This window comes from Pinus tabuliformis, chromosome 9, assembly GCF_031772625.1.
Source record: "Pinus tabuliformis cultivar Carrire ecotype Pingquan chromosome 9, CPIR1, whole genome shotgun sequence".
NCBI lineage: Eukaryota > Viridiplantae > Streptophyta > Pinopsida > Pinales > Pinaceae > Pinus > Pinus tabuliformis.
Window position 1 is genome coordinate 1,148,887,671 of NC_142307.1, and position 18,617 is coordinate 1,148,906,287.

General features: G+C 34.8%; 1 non-coding gene across 1 annotated transcript; it reads left to right on the forward strand.

Annotated features, from left to right (window-relative positions):
• Positions 1–15,890: 15,890 nt before the first annotated feature.
• Positions 15,891–15,963, forward strand: TRNAH-AUG (transfer RNA histidin (anticodon AUG)). Its single transcript has one exon. It is a non-coding gene; the product is annotated as a tRNA-His (tRNA).
• The last annotated feature ends 2,654 nt before the right edge of the window (positions 15,964–18,617 follow it).

Below are 18,617 nucleotides of genomic sequence, written 5' to 3' on the forward strand. Positions count from 1 at the left end.
AAGTCACGATAGAGCATTCTTGTTTTGGGCTTGAGTGACGAAAGGAAATGTGAAATTTGGCAGACTTTCTTGATCTTTGCAACCCTCATTAGCAGGGTGATATGCTATTTTTTTGCAAATATTATAACATGTGAAATGATAGCTAGGATTGAAAGAAGGAACCTAAAAACTCATGCCAAACTATTTTATAGTCTCCAATTTTTTGAAAATTTACTTGGTTCCATGCCATAAAGGATTTTGGTTATCATAATTATCAAAATTTGTGAATCACCTTCAATAACCACTTATGGAAATGTTGAATCTAAGAAAATTGTAACCCCATCCCGAAGCATTTGAGCTCTGTCGCATTATTATTATTATTCATAAACAAATTAACATAGAAGAGATACAAGATGTTTTCTATTTGGTCCCAAAAGACACCACCATAACCAATTTTCCTAGGGTTTCCTTTAGAGGCCCTGTCAAAGTTTAGTTTTATAAACTATTGAGGAGGATGTGTTTAAGAAATAGATATGGTAGGAGGAACCATAGAGGGATGGCTCCAAGATTATTCACTGCAAGTTAGAAGCTCCTAATTTTTAAGAATGCTATCTTATCAATGTATGGCTTCCCAATCCTATTGTTGGGCCTCATATTTGTCATATTTTCCTTGTCTTATTTCTCAATTTTCATATCGTTTTCTAAAGTCTTTTGCGAAATTAAGTTATGTTAATAAGTACATTATGGAATTTAGTAGTCTTCTATACAGATTTATCATTTCATTATTTTTTGAATGAATTCAATTAATAAAATGATATTTCTGGAAAATGGTTCCTCAATATTGACACAAATATACTGGCTCATTAACATTTGATATTGTTTCCTGGAATGGTCACAGAATATCACGCAAGCCTCAAACTTTGACACCCTGTTTGGAACGAGTTATGTTAGGTGTACTCCTCAACCTAGCTTCTTGGAGCATTAAGATAATTGTAACTCAAAATGAGAAATCCTGAGAATCTTTAGATTATCCGGATTGCTCATTATTAAAAATAGATTCTCTGGTCTTTATCCTTTGATGTTACGATATAAAAATTGATGTTGAACCTCGAAAGTGTTTTTCAAGTTGTAATATTATTTTTTGATAGAAACTCAAACTTGCGATTATTTGTAATTAGTTTCTATGCAATTTGAAAGAAGTATTTATTACTCAGACTTAGTATAATGTGTTGATTTTTCTGCAAGGAAGTTTGATTCTAAATTTGGGCCCGACCCTGGGAACAACACTATCTTCGCTTGTACCATTAAAACTAGCATTTGATTTCTCTATTCTATCTATTTCCATATGTGTAATGTTTTCTAATTTCTCACTGTTTATTTTTTAAATTGAATGCTTTGTCTTGAATAAGGTTTATTGGAATTGTTATGAGAATGTATTTGTTGTGGTTAATTCATTAAGAATAAGTGTTCTTTTCTTTCATTTCATGTAGGTTATCTTAGATTGCTATTTCTATTGATCAATAATTGTTTGAGAGTTTGATTGTGTAGTGTTATATTTTCACTCTGTAGTAGTTGCTCCCTAGGAAACAACTTTCTATTCAGTACGTTTTCTTTTATTGTTTCCTTCAAAGATCTGTAGAAGTTAATAACTTGCATAGTTTGTGATAATTGGAGATTGCTTCTTGAATTGATTCCTTTAATATTGTAGTCTTTCTTTTCCACCATACCATAACAAATAGTCATGTTTTCATTCCTCTTGCACAAATAGTGTCGATAACCTTGAAATAACAAAACGGAACCTTAGTTGATAGATTGATGTGTAGCAGTTTAGTTGGTCCTTTTTAGGAACAATTAATTGGACTAACATTTTGGCTTCATTGCTGAGGAGGTTGTCAAAGAGAATGCTACTTGTATCCCTAAGGAATGGGTATTAAAGATAGAAGGTAATAACATACACATGCACTCAAGTAAAAATCTGGTGCCAGTGTCTACCCTCATCTGATACATTTAGATCATTTGGTGTGTATGAATAGAAAGAAGTCTAGAACTAGGAACCAAATAGATATAGATCAGAAATATACCCTAGAAGCCACCAAATACCTAAGGTCATTTTGGCCTCGGAAGAATGACCTTTATAGACGAAAACATTCGCAAATCAGAGTCTCAAGCGTCGGTAGGCCCCCGGGAAGTATCTGGGAAGGGTTATACTATTGTTGCCCCTTGAGTAACAAGGTCATCTGCTGCAGCTAATACTGAGATTCATGATAAAACTGTAGGATCTAAGCAGAGCTTCCAAGACATATCTGTTACGCATCTCAGTCCTTCTAGTAAGAGTGAGGGGCACTTTTGCAACTTAAGGGAGGGGGGATGTGAGATGATTGAACCATACGCATGACCTTCTGATCCAGAATTCCTTGCAACACTCGTTGTAAGGAGAGAAACTGAAGTTCCTAATCTGAGTGGTACCATGAGACCTAGTCAAGGTCCGAAACCTCCTTTTTTCCTAAGTACTAGGGTAGATGATCATTGGTTATTAGATCAAATGATCCATCATATCTACTGGAAGGAGCTATCCAAGATATGTACAAGAAGGAAGGATGCAATTTTTAGTTTATATTACAACTTGGATAACTTTGACTGTAGCCTATATAGTCAAAATAATTTATGTTTCACTATCTCTTTTTATATTGTTTGAGTTTTATTTGAGAATGAGACTATTGAGTGATAGATGGGAAGTTTCAGCCAATTTCATTTTTGTAAAAGTTAGCTACTTAGTTATAATTCTCCATGGAAAATTTTAGGGGTTAATATTTGTAGGTGGGTTAATTTTCCATGATTTTTCCAAAAATGATATTCGCCAGTTTCCATTTTTTATAAAAATGATTTGCCCAAATTTTACAATAAATATGAAGCATTTGAAAATTTTAAACCCTTCAAAGCTTTAGTTAAAAATGAATTAGATCGAAAAATCAAATGTCTCAGATCTGATCGAGGGGGAGAATTCATATCAGATGAATTCTTCGACTTTTGTGAACAACATGGAATAAAGAGGCCATTATTTGTCGCAAGAACTCCTCAACAAAATGGCGTGGTGGAATATTTCAACAAATGGCTCGAGCAATGCTTGATGAATCTGGAACTCCTACAACCTTCTGGGGTGAAGTTTCATTTGCTACCGTGACTATTCTCAACAAAGCGAATGTTCGGGTAAATAGCAATCAAACTTCATATGAACTTTGATATGGTAAACCTCCTATTGTAAAACACTTTAGAGTGTTTGGAAGCGAATGTTTCATCAAAAGGTCTGATGAAAAACTTGGTAAGTTTGAACCCAGAGCAGACGAAGGAATTCTTCTTGGTTATTCACCCAAAAGTAAAGGATACAAATATTATAACAAAAGACTTTAGAAAATTGTTGAAAGGATTGATGTTGTAGTTGATTAAGCATGCAGAAATCTAGAACAAATGAAATATGACAATGAGGAAGGTGGGGAATGCTTTCCCGCATCAAATCAAAATGATATAGAAGAAGAATAAAATGAAGCACCAAAAGAAGATACAACAGACAAGGAAATGACTCCATCCAAGTATGTTCAAAAAAATTATCCAAAATCTCAAATTATTGGAGAAAAAGGGGCTGGTGTACAGACAAGAAGAACTCTTACAGGGACCTCAAGTTATCTAGCATTACTATCCTCCACCGAACCTCAGAATGTAAATGAAGCCTACAAAGATGAATGTTGGTTCAAGGTCATGGACGAAGAACTAGACCAAATTGAAAAGAATGATACTTGGGAATTAGTTCCTAGACCTCATGATAAAAAATTTATAGGAACAAAATGGATATTTAAGAATAATATGAATGAAAATGGAGAGAGGTTATTAGAAACAAAGAAAGACGTGTTTGTAAAGGGTATGATCAACAAGAAGGTACAGATTTTGAAGAAACCTTTGAACTTGTTGCTAGACTTGAATCCATAAGGATGTTTCTTTCTCTCTCTAGTTTTCGAAAATTCAAAGTATATCAAATGGATGTAAAATTAGCCTTTATTAATGGAGATTTAGAAGAAGAAGTTTATATTGAACATCCAGAAGGATTCATTCTTGGAAATGATGCAAAACTCATATGCAAGCTCAAAAAGGATCTCTATGGTCTAAAACAGGCTCCAAGGGCTTAGTATTACCACCTTGACAAATATCTACAACAACAAGGTTTCACAAGAGGTTCTGCAGATAGAAATTTATACACAAATATTGAAAATGATAAACTGCTAATTGTTGTTGTTTATGTTGATGATATCATCTTTGGTAGAAATGAAGAATCCATGAGTCAGAATTTTGCTTCAGTAATGTGGCAAGAATTTGAAATGTCCTTACGTGGTGAACTTACTTATTTTCTTGGTCTACAAGTATAGCAAACAAAAGATGGTATCTTTCTTTCACAAACCAAATATCTCAAGCAGATCTTAATGAAATACACAATGGAAGATTCTAAACCAGTATGTACTCCAATGATAACTAGATGCAGTCTTAGTTATAACGATGAATCACCAACAGTGAATCAACCAACTTACAGATCTATGATTGGGACTTTGCTTTATCTAACAGGTATCAGACTTGATATCATGCATGTAGTAGGAATTGTTGGAAGGTTCCAAGCAAATCCAAAGGAATCACATCTCCAAGCAGTCAATAGAATTTTCAAACATCTTCAAGGAACTCGGGACTTTTGTCTGTGGTATCCTAAAGATACAGATCTTACTCTTCATACTTATATAAATGCTGATTGGGCAGGAAATGTGGATGATCAAAAGAGTATTAGTGGAGGAGCATTCTATATGGGTTCACGGTTGGTGTCATGATTCAACAAGAAACAAAGTTCGATTACCTTATCTATAGATGAAGTACAATATTTGGCTGCTGCATCTTGCTGCACATAACTACTTTGGATGATGCAAACATTGCAAGACATTCAGATCACATGTACTCCACACATCTCCATTCTATGTGATAATAGAAGTGCCATCAGTATTTCAAAAAATCCAGTCATGCATTCCAAGACCAAGCACATAACCATTAAGTACCATTTTCTATGAAAACAAGTGCTTAAACAAAAGGTTAAAGTGGAGTATGTTCCTCCAAAGAATAGGTTGCTGATATATTCACTAAACCGCTTCCCAGAGAAACATTTGAATATCTCAGACAAAATCTATGGGTAGTTGCTGCACCATCCTGTTGTCAAAATCTAATTTTCAGAGGAAGGTTATTATACACGGATTTCATGAAGTATAGTCGCATATACACGCGAGTTTCTATGGCTGAAGGAGCGCATATGTTTCTCTGATAGAAAAAGAGTGGGTCAGACTCTGATATGGGTGCTTTGTCTGATATTGATGTTTACAGTCTAACGACATGATTTGTTCATTGATTTTTATCTGACTGACAAAGATTCCTTGATGAATGACTTGTTGACAATGCACAGGAAGCACAGGTTCACGGGGAACATTAGCCTTCACACACATTTTGCATTGTTGGCATCATGGTTTCTGAGTTCAGATATGGCTTCAGATACTTATATCATTTGTTGCATAAGTCATGTAAATATCTAGGGTGCAATATGACTTCTTTTGTCATGGTCTATATTTCAATGAGTCCTATTGGATATATTATGTAATTTGTATCCCCACTTTGCATGGGATGAATGATGTAATAATTGCGGTATTTCTATCATGTATAAACAATTGGTATATCCCAACTTGGTTGGGTGGATGAGTCAAATATGGTGTATCCCCACTTGGTCGGGTGATTGATGTATGTCTGAGTCATTGGTCATAGGGAGGTCATACTCACTTAGTTGAGTTATAGAGTCATGTTATTCTTTTGAAACATATCTATATAGACTCGGCATGTACTCAGGTGGAGCATTGACAACATAATGTATATCAAAGGGGGAGAATAAATTGGTCTACCCTTTTCCCTTGATGTCAAAGGGGGATAGTATTTTGGTGTTGCTTGTTAACTCCAACAGTTTCTATAGCTTGTAGTAATCAACACTAGCATGGTTGCCATCAAGTCCAAAGGGGGAGATTGTTGGGATTATGATACAAGTGTTGTCCTTGATGGAAACTCGCTCATAGGTCAGTTTAGTTTTGATGAAGGCAACCCATAGTGTAATAGATCCATTTATATGTAACAGGGCATTGGTACAGAAGAACGGAAGATGGAACTAGAGTATACTAATCGAAATGAAGAAGCTGAAGGTAAAGGATGGTGAAATGTAGTTTAAGATGTATAGATAGGCCCACTTAATTAAAACAGCATATACATGCAGGTCCACAGAACAAAAAGTGTGTATACGTATACACACACTCCCGCAAGAGGAAAAGTGGGTACAGGTTGGAAAATCAAGGAATTTCAAGAGTAAAGAATACCAAGGGTCAATACCATGGTATTAGCCCACAATATTGAGCGGACTAATGACTATTTGATCCCGTCCAAGAATTCCACAGGTCCTAAGTGGTTTTGGTCCGAGGTATTGAGAAAGGCCTAAAACTATATAGGGAGGAGAAGATCATAAGGCCAAAGTGTGCAAGTGAAAAGGGTTTTTAAGGAATACTTCTATCTGGAGTATATTTTATGTTGCAGGGGCTATGTTGGTGATTTGATCTGAAATATTGTGTGCACCTTGAATTCAATGTTGGATCAGGATCATGAGACCTGAAATGACTTATCATTGAATGATCTGATATTGGTTGGGTTAGATTTGATTGTGTACACCTGCTTTATTGTTTAAATGTCATGATCTGGGTTTGTCTGAAGTCCGGAATAGGATAAAAGTTATGAGTTAATATTTGCAGATCTATACATTGATTTCTCTCGGAAAAAGCACATGTACATGCAGGTTCTACTCTTCCAAGTAGCGCATATAGATGAAAAGCCTATTCTTCAGAGCTGAATGATCTATCTGATCAGTTTTGTTGTTTTACTGCTATCACTCAATGAAGTCTTCTTAGAACTGAATGTAAAACTGAATGCATAAGGATTTTGATATCTGGTTGATTGATTGTATAAGTGAGAAGGGTGATCTATGCTACTGCATGTGTAAATCTCTATAAATTGACAATAGATGTTTATTATATTGTTGGTTGGTACAGACTTCATTCATAATTTTTATGTTTGTTATGAAGGTATACGCATGTTTGAATAAAGGAAGTAGTGTATACACGCAGGTTGGGTTCAGTAAAGTAGCGTATACATTTTGATGCATGATTTTTGAGGTTGCAGCTAGTTCTGAATGATGATGTAGGTTTATGGGTTCAACACAATGTACTAGTGACAATGATCTGATTTTTCAGATTAACTGATTGTTGTTTCATGCAGTTTGAGTTTCAAAGTTTCCAATGGGTCCACTATGAAAATTTGATGAAACGAGGCCTTCATGTATATTGTTGTGTGTCGGGAGCATCCAGTCTGAAAATTTATGAAACGTGGTCCTTGAAAAAGAAATAAGGTCGTAGTCTTCTGTAGGCCAACGCCTATGTACTAGTAAACACATTGGCTAGTATAAGAGCTAGGGGGTTGCAACTCCCTTTCAGTAGAATCTGGAAAATGAGAGAAGGTTGTAGCCTTCTATAGGTAGGTGCCTGCATACTAGTATGAGTCTGCATGAGTACAAGATTGTAAACATAATTTCTTATTATTAAAAGAAGACCAAGATGAGAGCAGCAGGTGGTTTTCACCCACATTTGGTTTCCACCTTAAATCTTGGTGTTCATGTGTTTTGCTTATGCATGATGGTTTATTCTATTTTAACTGCACTGTTTAATAAGTTACTGGTGCACTGGTTATAGATCAACACTTGATAAATTAACTAAATCATAAGTTCTATGGGTATACACTAGTTTCACTAATCACAGTAGCATGTACACACTAGTTCACTTCACAGAAGTAGCGTATATAAATATATTTGGGAAATAAAAAATTATTGATCTGATAATACTGATTCACCCCCCTCTCAGTATTATTTCCAACAATAATAAGGAGATGAGTATGATTTCTCAGAAGAATCATTTGGAAAGTTTCCTATTGCAACAATAAGAGGAAGCCATTGATCTCACTTTTAGTTGCTGGTGGAAGTAACAAACTTCAAAAAGTCCCTGATTAGATTTGAGTAGCAAGGTCAGTTTAATCCCTTGAGAAAGTTCCACCTTCATTCTCTGGAATCTTGCTTGGGGGTTATTGGGCTACAAGAAAGACCACGATGCAACCCAATCTAAGGATGGGCGAAGATTAAAAGTCCCAAACTCAGTTTTTCAATCACATTTGAGATAAGCACCTCACATGCTTGATACATATAATAAATTTTAGATTATGCTAGTTGGACCTGCAATAGTGCCATCGAATGTATATGATTTCTTATATGGTTGTTGATATTATTTTTTCATGAATATTGAAAGTGTTCAGGCATGAATTGATTGAATTAATGTGTACATATTTCCATTACGCAAAGAAAGAGTGTAGTTATAGGATTGTGAGATTTGACCTAGGAACGTACATAACTATATTTAGGAGGGCAGTCTGTGTGCATAAATTACATTTCTCACAACACCAAAGTAATCAACATAGCCCTCAAATCATAAAGATAACTCTACTGAGATTTACAATTATGCCCATGTATATAATTACCTTGAAGGGGGTATGGGATTTTGTTCCCTAACTACCTGAAATTACTATTGTTTAATGACCTAGGAGTATTAAGACTCTTCTATGAAATGTAATCAATAACATTTATTTTCCATTTATTTATGAAGAGTCATTAGTTCCTTATTTGTACAGGAAATTCTGAGCTCTATCTACAAAAGGTAAGTTGAAAAAGGTTCTCAATAATATAGGCAGGGAGGGGGCATGATCCCCTCCATGTTGGAAGCTTTTATTGGGTTCTTAAAATAAATATGGGTGGTTTATCACTCAATGTCACAAATATATGTCTTTATGGATTGCAATTTTCTCCTTGTTGAGAAGTTCTATGCATTTTGTCAAGTCATAAAGTGAGATAAATAATTTAACATCTATTTTGTCAATCCAAGTAGGTAAAGAATAAGGTGAAATACAATACATGTAAACTAGTCTTTAAACAATTTCCCGTGCAAAATTGGACATGAAGCAAGTATAGGCGGATCCCAAAGTTGATTTCAACTTACAACGATTTTTAGACTTCTAAAATTCAATTATGATTTTGTTGACACAGGGCTGCAAATTCAGAAAGATAGATCACACTCTTTCACCATATACCTTGTTTGACCTAATTGTTGGTCAAAACTGATCAAGATTGTGATGAAAAAGAATCTACATGAAATTAGCGGTCTATGTTTTATAAATAAATTCAATCAAATATATTAAAATTTATTTTAATCTAAAATCAAAATTTTTTCAATTTCCTAATTGTTGATCTAGGCAAAACAAATCTAGTTATTCTAGTGATTTCAAGTTTTAAAAACATAATGATGATAACTATAGAAATTAATCTAAGAAAATTCTATTCACAAATTGTGTTATCCTATTAAACTAAATTGTTACAGTAAACAAAGCACACATTTAGAATAATTCTATAGAATCTAGTGTGATTACAGAACCATTACGGGAAATTTAGTAAGCATTACAGGAATTCTTGTGTGATTACATCATCACTACAACAAGCTACAACAAATGATTATATGAAATTTTGAATAATTACAGGAAAAACAAAATACATACATTTCTCAAATATATCACAAAAATGATGAACATAAACCACATAGAATGTAGTTCAACCTAATAAAATACACAGCAGAAAGATGTGCAACACATACCAGCGCTCCCCCCCAGCTTATGTTCCTAGTAAAGTACTAGGAACTACAAAAAACTATGTAGCATGTCACATAAATCCTCCTTGTTTTAATAATAAACTAGAAACTTAATACAAAAGCATATATATAACGACTATATGAGAAGTCTCTCTTTTTCTCTAACCTATATCTTTCTTGTACATCTACTTTTATACAAAATATTAATGTCAAACTGATTTTCCCAAAAACATGGTCATTTTTAGTGTTTCAAACTAAAAATAAAGTGATACAAAAGAAAGATAACAATTCTTGCATAATATCCTCAATTATGAACCATATGTTTTCTTCTAGGTTTTGGTAACCAATCTCTAGCTATTGGAGAAGATTGAGGCAGTTTCCCAAAATGGACTACATAATTTGCTGATCTCATATGCTTGTTATATGTCAGTTGAATTTTGGGTTGTGAGCAGTTATGAAGAAGTCAAATGAGTATTTTTCATTAGATGATCATGTGGATCAATTTCCAACTGTTAGGATCATTTTTGCTGATGTGGACCTCCTCAAATCATGGACACATTACAAGAATCCTACTGATTAAATTCTTATGACTATAAAAATTCATGTAATTGACTATTTGACCCATTATTAAATAAAGTAAATGTATTTTGTAAATGTTTATAAATTAAAAAGAGAAAAACAATTCCACAAATGATTTAAACGTTAACCCTATCATTTTACGCCATTTCTTCAACAATATTGGTAAAAATATATGGAATGAAGGTTCAAATGGAGGATGTAATGTCAAAAAGGAAGCGACCAGATATATTGAGATTTTAACCCAACATCTCCCTCAGGAATATATTTTTGCATGAACCTTATGCAACAAAAATTAAAGTATTATTTTCATTGTCTCAAAATTTCACTTTACGACCTGCAAAAACCCGGTCAAACTTGAACTTCTATGCTACCTTACACTGCTCCAGTTGATTCAATGAGGAGATTTGAATTGGTATTTGAGGGTTCAGCACTGTCAACTCCATCTCTCAATTTTTCCTTTAAACCTTTAATCCTTAATAATAACCCTTTGTTAATTTTGATGTTGTAAAGGTTCTCATCATACATATCTATGTATTTTTGTTTGAGTTCTTTGCACTTTTATTAATTTTATGATACCTATATTTTGATATCTCATTCTCTGGTTTTCCCACTTCATTCACTTCTCATGTAATTCTTGTTTCAACTTTTTAATCATCTTGTCCTTTTTCCTTAGTTTGGTCAATAGAATGTTGATTTGTTGGTCCTTAGGTCTAGTCCTTCTTGAATTTCCCTTCGTGGTGAATGTTGTTCATGGACTTCCTACAGCTATTGAAATGGTTGAATCTAATTAGTGTAGATTTCCTCAGTAAAACCTTCTTCAATGTACATATTCTGCTCGTTTTTAATTTCTCTATCTTGTTCATCTTGTACTTCCTGCAGCGCTTCCTCATAGAAAATTTGATCTTTAGTTTTAGGTTTCTAGGGAAGTTCTTGTGGTTCAACAAGATTGTAACTTTGTCCATATGATTCCTTTAATAGCTACTTCACCCTCTCATTGACCTATTGCAAGCCATTGATGCGACTATGGAGGTAGTTTTCCTTCTTTTTCCCAAAGAGGTTGAGTCCACAAGTTATATTGAAGGAGGTGATTCCTGTTCTTTTTATGATTTTTGTTTATTTTGTTCTTCTCCTTGATTATCTCCTACAATTTTCTCAAGTTATTAAGTTTGATGGTTTTTCTCAGGTTCCATATCTAGAATAGGGTTTTCTGGAATGCCTGGGCTATTTCTCTCGGCCTGCTCTTCATTACCTAAATTTCCTTTATTAAGGTTTTCAATAGTTGTTTCTTTAACTTTAAATCTATTTCTTTGTAGGAAATCAATCCATGTTTGGTTCAAATTAGTAAAGTCATTTAAAAAAAGTAATTTGACTAATCCATGGTGGCAAAGGAAACTTTCCTTATTCCCATGACATTTCTGAACCATGCTCTACATCTTCAAGAGTCTCTTATACAAGAAAAATGGAAAATTTATTTTTCTAGGATTATTTTTAACATGTTCTAGTAGACATATATGATAAAGGAAGATAATGATGTACCTGCCCTCATAGATAACATATTTTTGCAGAAAATAGACCATATCTTCCCATGGATCCTTGAGACATCTCCTTAGAAACTCTGTCCATGCCCTATTCTTTACTCGTTGCCTTTTGAACCGTTTCTCACCATTTTGTTCCAATCCTATGACCCTAGCTAGATTTTCCTCTAAGAAAGTGAGTGTGAGATCACCAATATTTTCAATTTCCCCATTAAATGTGTTGGTGAACTCCTCTGTAATTGTAGTATTATGTCCCTATTTTTTTTCAAAAAATGGGAGTAATATCTCTCTATGGAATTGTATTTTACAGGAGTGTAACCTCTCTCAGATTACTATGCCATAAGGTTCAGTGTGGACTACCCCTGTGGTAGTCATACATAGTTTCTAACCAAGAGTTTGAATAAAAACGTAGTTTGAGTTATGGTATGCAAGGTATGACATAGAGTAGCAACACTAGATTTTATAGAATTTTAGGATTTCAGATGACCATAAGATATGAAATGCAAAAGTTTAAAATGGTTTTTGTTTAAATGAAAGAGATATTTGAAACTTAAAGTACAAATATCACTTCATAATTATCAAATTGTTCAGTGAAATTTGACATAATGAGATATAGGCTGCAATTATGATTTTGAAATGCCTAGTTTATCAATTTTAGACATTAAAAGGTAATGATTTCAAAGAGGAGTAATGGACATGATAGTAATAATTTCATAGAGGAATGGTGGACATGATATGTCACGTAAGATAATGATGAAAAATAGCATAGGATTGTTTATGATAAAATCATTTATTTCTAAAGTTTTCCAATATAATAAATAAATATAAATACACCAATTTTCTTCATTAACTTTGTTGAAGAGTACTGAATATGACCTTGTTTAGTACCTTCACTCTTGCTCGATGATGGAAAAAAAAACTTCTTGTTGAAACTATCTTTTCTATTGAAATTGGTATTACATGGAACTACTTCTCAAATTGCAGGAATATGAAACTTCTTTACATGAATTATTCTTCAATTGTTTTCTTTTTTTATTTTTATTGAAATTTATGTAGCTGAATGTTGATGCAAAATTTTCTTTGATGCAGTTACTTGTTAGGAGTAATTAGAAATAAATTTTCTTGGACTAATAACTCAAAATGTTGGGGCTCAAAAATTGCTTTAATTGAAGGAATTTTAAAGGAAAATTTGTTCTAAGTTATGAAATTATAGGAATTTACAGAAAACTGTGTTCTAAATTCTGAAATTATAGGGAATAATTCATACACTTTATTGTAAAATAAAGAAACCCCTACTGAACAAGATCACTTCCTTGTTGGTATTTATTACCAAGCCATGTTATTTACATTTTTGTGACACTATCCTATGGGTTTTCATCGAGCCCAAGATAGTTAATGCTCGTTGGTATTTTAATTTTTAATGGGATGAAAAACTTAAAGAAAACACAACTATTATCATGTGAATTTTTCTTGAGCCCGGGATGATGGATGCTCACCGTTTTTTTCAATTTTAGAGAGTTTGAAAAACTTAAAGAACACTCTACGGGGGTTCCTTTTCCATTATTAATCTATCAAGACTAGATAAAGGGATAAACCTATAATTGATAGATGTCCTTCTCATATTTTTTAATGGGCACAAGAAGGAATGGATTTAGCTCATTATTTTCAAAAATGTAAATTCAGGATGAAAGTGGATTAGGGGAATTACCCCTTTTATCCACAATGTCCTTCTCTGCTTGCTGAAATAAATTTGAAATACAATCATCTTTAGAAACTGGTTGATGATACAACTTCAATCTATGAACATTGAATATAAATGAGATAACATGAATAATATGAAAGATAAAACATGAGAATACATTTTCTATTAACAAGAGATATACATTTATAGTACATGGTTTGACCGTTGGGTTTCACATCCCAAGGTCTCTTGGACTCCTTTTGTATATTCTTCTTGCACACTAACCCATTAAGGATTAGGTGTCCAACATTCTCCCCCTTAATCTGAAGGGTTATGTATGAGTCCAAGAAGAGAGCTGTAATACAAAATGTGCAAAAATGCATGGCAACACTACGTTGAATGTGCTCTTTGAAATGTTGGTATAAAGGGCGGTGGTTTAAGGATGACCACCAACACTTGAATGCTTAGTGTAGTTCGCGGAACTCTTCCCAAACTGGCAAGAAGCCGAAGTCTTCTGCTAGAAGAAGTGCTCCTATTGTTTTGAAGAGGGAAACCTTCAACCATGAAAGGGAGGTCTCACCCCGCATAAAAGGGAGAACTTCAACTTGAAAAAGGGAAGTCTCAACCTGTGATGGTTTAAGGATGGCCAACAACTCTGGAATTCTTAATGCAATTCCCGGAACTCTTCCAAAACTGGCAAGAAGATGAAGTATTCTGCTAGAGGAAGTGTTATCAATTTTGTTCCTGGAATTCTTCCGAAACTAGCAAGAAGCTGAAGTCTTCTGCTAGAGGAAGTGTCTCAAATTGTGAACTGAAGGCATGCTCAGGGGCATATTTGTTTCTGGCTACAACTTTGAAATTGGTGTGGCAGGTTGTGGCTCAGGCTCACTTGATGTGACTTTGAAGCTTGTAGATGACCATCATTTCCCCCCCTGTCAGATGCAAGGTGAGATGATGGAGAAAACTCAACTACAAGATTGTTCAATACTCTGGAACAACTTCTGAAATGTGATTGGAATATCTTCTTGGCTATTTTTGCCCATTGCCAAGAAGCGATCCGTCCAAGATGAATCTTTGTTCTTGCATGACGTTTGTTTCTGAAGCATCTGTGTGAAGAATGGGTGGTTTTATGACAGTGCTTACATGGATGAAGATCAAAACAATGATCTTTCAAATGGCCAACTCGGTCACAGTGTTACCATTTCACAATCTGTTGTTGTTGTTGTTGCTATGGAAGAGGGGCAGAATCTGGAACAACTGAAGATGAACTGTCATGAGGAGCAGGTGAACTGTCATGAATGAATCCAACACTCTGAAACTGAATGGGCTGGCGTAGTCTGGAATATGAAAGGACAAGTCGTTGTCATATCCAAGACCAGTTCTGTGCTTGTTGTGGACAAGCTGTTCCCAAGGTCTAATGATGGGCTTGGGAAGTGCAGACTGAACTTCTACATATGCATGTAACCTTGCTACTTTATGGCAGTCTGTTTCAATCTTCTAAACAGAAACAGGTTCAGAATGATGACTCCTCTGTTTTAATTCTTATTTCTGTAGCTGAGTTTCGAGCTACAAAAAATATATTTTCTCTTGTGCATTTTGTAGGCAGACATGAATGTCTGTGAGAGAAACTTTGCTAACTTTTAATGTATCATGATTAGTAGACAATATCAGAGTTTTGAGAAACTCTAATACTTCATTGATTCTGGCCATTTTTTCTTCAATGTCAGATTTACACCTTAAAAACTGATCACAACTACTACTCAATGCAGAAAAGTAATACCCACTCACATTACACAATAATATCCTTTATAAATGTTAGCAAATGACCAGTGTGCAACCAGCAAGCACGAATTAAATAAATAGTGTATCAATGCAGCAATTAATTAAGTCATGGTTTCATTGACCATAGAAACATAATTTTAACCAGTAAAAGAACCAACAACTCAGTCACCTCAATTAGACTGTTCCTCTGTCCTGTGAGGAATTTAGAAAAACGGAATCAAGCTGTAAAGATTGTTGTCCAAGTTCTTCTTAGCAATGAGAAGTGCCTTTGCATTGAGATCTTTGAGCAACTAGGTTTTATTCAAGACACTTGCTTTGTTGAGACTGCAAAGGGTGCTATTTTGCAGCTTCTAAATTTTGTTGAGGCAATTGCAATAAGTCGCCGATCTCCGAAAAGGCTCTTTAGGGTTCTAGATGTGTTTCTTTTTAATACAAAGTTCAAACATAAAAACATAAAAACATACTAAAGCATAAAATATAGAACACAATAAAAATTCCATGGCCAAATGGATAAGGCACTGGTCTATGAAACCAGAGATTCTGGGTTCGATCCCCAGTGGAGTCGTATTTTGGCTCTCAGTGGAGTCAGTTCAAGTTGTTCTGTCGAGAGATTCTGGTTTCAGCAGAGTCAGTTAATGTTGTTTTGTCGAGAGATGAGATTCTGGGTTCCAGTGGAGGTGCTTTTAATATTACTTTCTATCCCCAGTGGAGTCGCTTTTTTTTTCCTCCTAGCAGAGTCAGTTCAAGTTGTTCTGTCGAGAGATTCTAGGTTAAATCCACTGGATGCGCTTTTAAATATTGCTACCAGCCAAGTCCAGGTCAACTAATTTTCTCGATTGAATTAGGGTTGCATGAAATATCAATAATTACTCACACAGAATTGAATCACAAACCTTTTTAAATATTGCTCGCAGCCGGGTCCAAGTCCAGGTCAAGTAGTTCCATCTAGAGATTCTGGGTTTGATCCGGTGGAGTCACTTTTAAATATTTCTCCCTGCCGAGTGCGGGTCAAGAAGTTTTTTTCATTGAATTAGGGATGAATCCCAAATCTTCCATTTTTCAGAGGATTTCAACGAGTAGTGGAACATAGATTTGGATTTATCTTCATCTTCTCTTCTAAACATCTGCTTTTCCTAAATATTAAAAGTTCCATTCTCTGATTTAAAATATACCAGCGTCTCTCATTCAACACGTAACATTTACAGCCAGCATCATTTGAACATGGCCATCACATACAGACTTCAATGTGATAACAGGGATATCATAACGTGTAGTGAACAGAAGCAACGTTCAAAGCAGCGTTCAAAATAATCATACCATTCTCCATCTTTGCCTTCACCTCCTCATGAATCTTAGCATCCTTTAGAAGCAAGAAATGACGCGAAAAACTATCGTACTGTGTCTTTCAAAATGGTACACCTTGTTCTTTTCATCCATTGGTTCCTCCAATACACATTCATCGCTTATCTGCAATACACACTGGCCTCAAAGATATGAGCCTTAGGGGTCTCTTTCCAATCCACTACAATGTTGGCATGGCTCGTCACATTAACGGAATGCCGGTTAGAGGTTACAAAGTCCAGTAAATCAGGGAACTCGCTCATATTCTAGAGCGATGATACAAAGATAGACTTTCCAACATCGTCTTAGCTTTTATTTTTTCCTTTCCTTTCCCTCAATAGCAATCTAAATGGATCGGATACGAGTCACTTGGTGCAGCTATTAAGCACTCTAGTTCAGACATTTGAGAAGACTTTGACAGGAAAACCACAGTTTGAGAGCCAAGGTTTACAATGTGGTAGGTGTGGCAAGTTGTAGCAAACGTTCCAACGATTCTAGAAGAAGTAACGCTCGATGCACCAGGGTTTGCAATAATCATTGTCGTGAAGAACTTCATGATAGTTCAAATCACCATTTTATTGCAGCTCACAATGTAACAGTCATATAACAACCTCTTAACCAGTCCCGTAAAGGGAGCCGACCTGACACAGGAAGAAACACAGTCCACCTGAATGCTTTGACCAGCATATACGTAGCATTCAACCAACTCATGTGAACCAACGCATGTAAGGAGTTATTGCAGGCATTTGTATATGTTGATCATGGGTTGACCGATAGATAATGAATTGTTATCTGACAAGACACAACAGCGCAAGTTTTTCAGATAGAATTCAGTGCATTGAGTAGGTGCACAGTGAGGAGGATCATTTTACACGCTAGGCTTATAATGACAGAAAAATAATAGATGGTTGAGATGAAATGCACACTAATGCCACAAAACTAGTGGCTCACACATGATTGAGCAGGTTAGGGGTGTCAGTTCTGAAATATGGGTAGAATAGGAAAATAGGCAGAAAATGGAGTTACAAAGGTAGGAATACTAAAAATAGGACCTACTCATAAAGACCATAAAACAAATGGCTCAAAGAAATTACACAGGGCAAGAATACGCCTGCTCTGATACCATGTTAGACACACATGGGCAACAAGAATAATCTGAAAGATAAAACATGAGAATACATTTTTTATTAACAAGAGATATACATTTATAGTACATGGTTTGACCGTTGGGTTTCACATCCCAAGGTCTCTTGGACTCCTTTTGTCTATTCGGCTTCCACACTAACCCATTAAGGCTTAGGTGTCCAACAGTAGGAGCCATTAATTGTTTTTACTTCTCTAGCACCATTACCAAATATACTTTGAATTTCATAAAGACCGAACCAATTAGTAGTAAACTCACTCTTAAAGTATTTAAACCTTGAGTCTAACAATAGGGCCCAATCCCCAACTTTTAACTTTTTCTTCTTTATAAATATATTGTTCCATTTAGCTCCATGCTATTGTATAAGAGTGGTTTTCTGTAGAGAATCTGACCACATCTCATATAATTAATTTAATTGTAAAATTATTTTTTATTGAGCTTCTTACATGTTTAATCCCATTTCTTTTTGCAATTTTGAAAGTTTTGATTTGAAATTCATTGGGAAAACTACCTATTTTCCATAAACCAGTTCATATGGGGTGTGATTGATTGTACTCTTCCATGTTGTTCTATATGCCCATAAGGCCTCAGGAAGCCTCTCTACCCAATTTGGTCGGTGAAGCCGAACAATATTTATCAAGATGCCTTCCAAAACCTTATTTGTAGATTCCACTTGGCCATTGATCCGTGGATGGTAAGGAGTTGAGTATTGTGTTTGATTTTGTATTCCTTCA